Raw genomic sequence first — 458 nt, forward strand, 5'->3', positions numbered from 1 at the left:
ACCCTGTCCCTGAGAGCCTTGTCTAAACACTCCTTGAGCTCTGGCAGCCTTGGGACCGTGACCACTGCCCTGCCAGCCTGTTTAGCGTCCGACTATCCTCTGGGGGAAGCATCTTTTTTCTGATCTATTTGCCTAAACCTCCCGTGACACACCTCCAGCCGTCCCCTCGGCTCCTGTCACTGGTCGCAGAGAGCAGAGATCGGAGCTACTCCTCCGCTGCCCCTCACGAGGAAGTTGTAGGCTGTGATGAGGTTTCCCCTCATTCTTCTTCATGCTGAACACGCCAAGTGAACAAGTTTGGGTTTTGGTGTTTGGTTTGTTTTAATGTTTTTTGTTTTGGTTTGTTTGTTTTTTTTTTTTTTTAATGAGGTGGCCTCGTTCTTTCTGGTAGCGGAAACGGGAGAGAGGCGTCACAGAGCTTTGGCAAGGATGTCTTTGCTAGCGGCTTCTCCGAGCGA

Source organism: Geospiza fortis, unplaced genomic scaffold (assembly GCF_000277835.1).
Source record: "Geospiza fortis unplaced genomic scaffold, GeoFor_1.0 scaffold662, whole genome shotgun sequence".
Taxonomy (NCBI): domain Eukaryota; kingdom Metazoa; phylum Chordata; class Aves; order Passeriformes; family Thraupidae; genus Geospiza; species Geospiza fortis.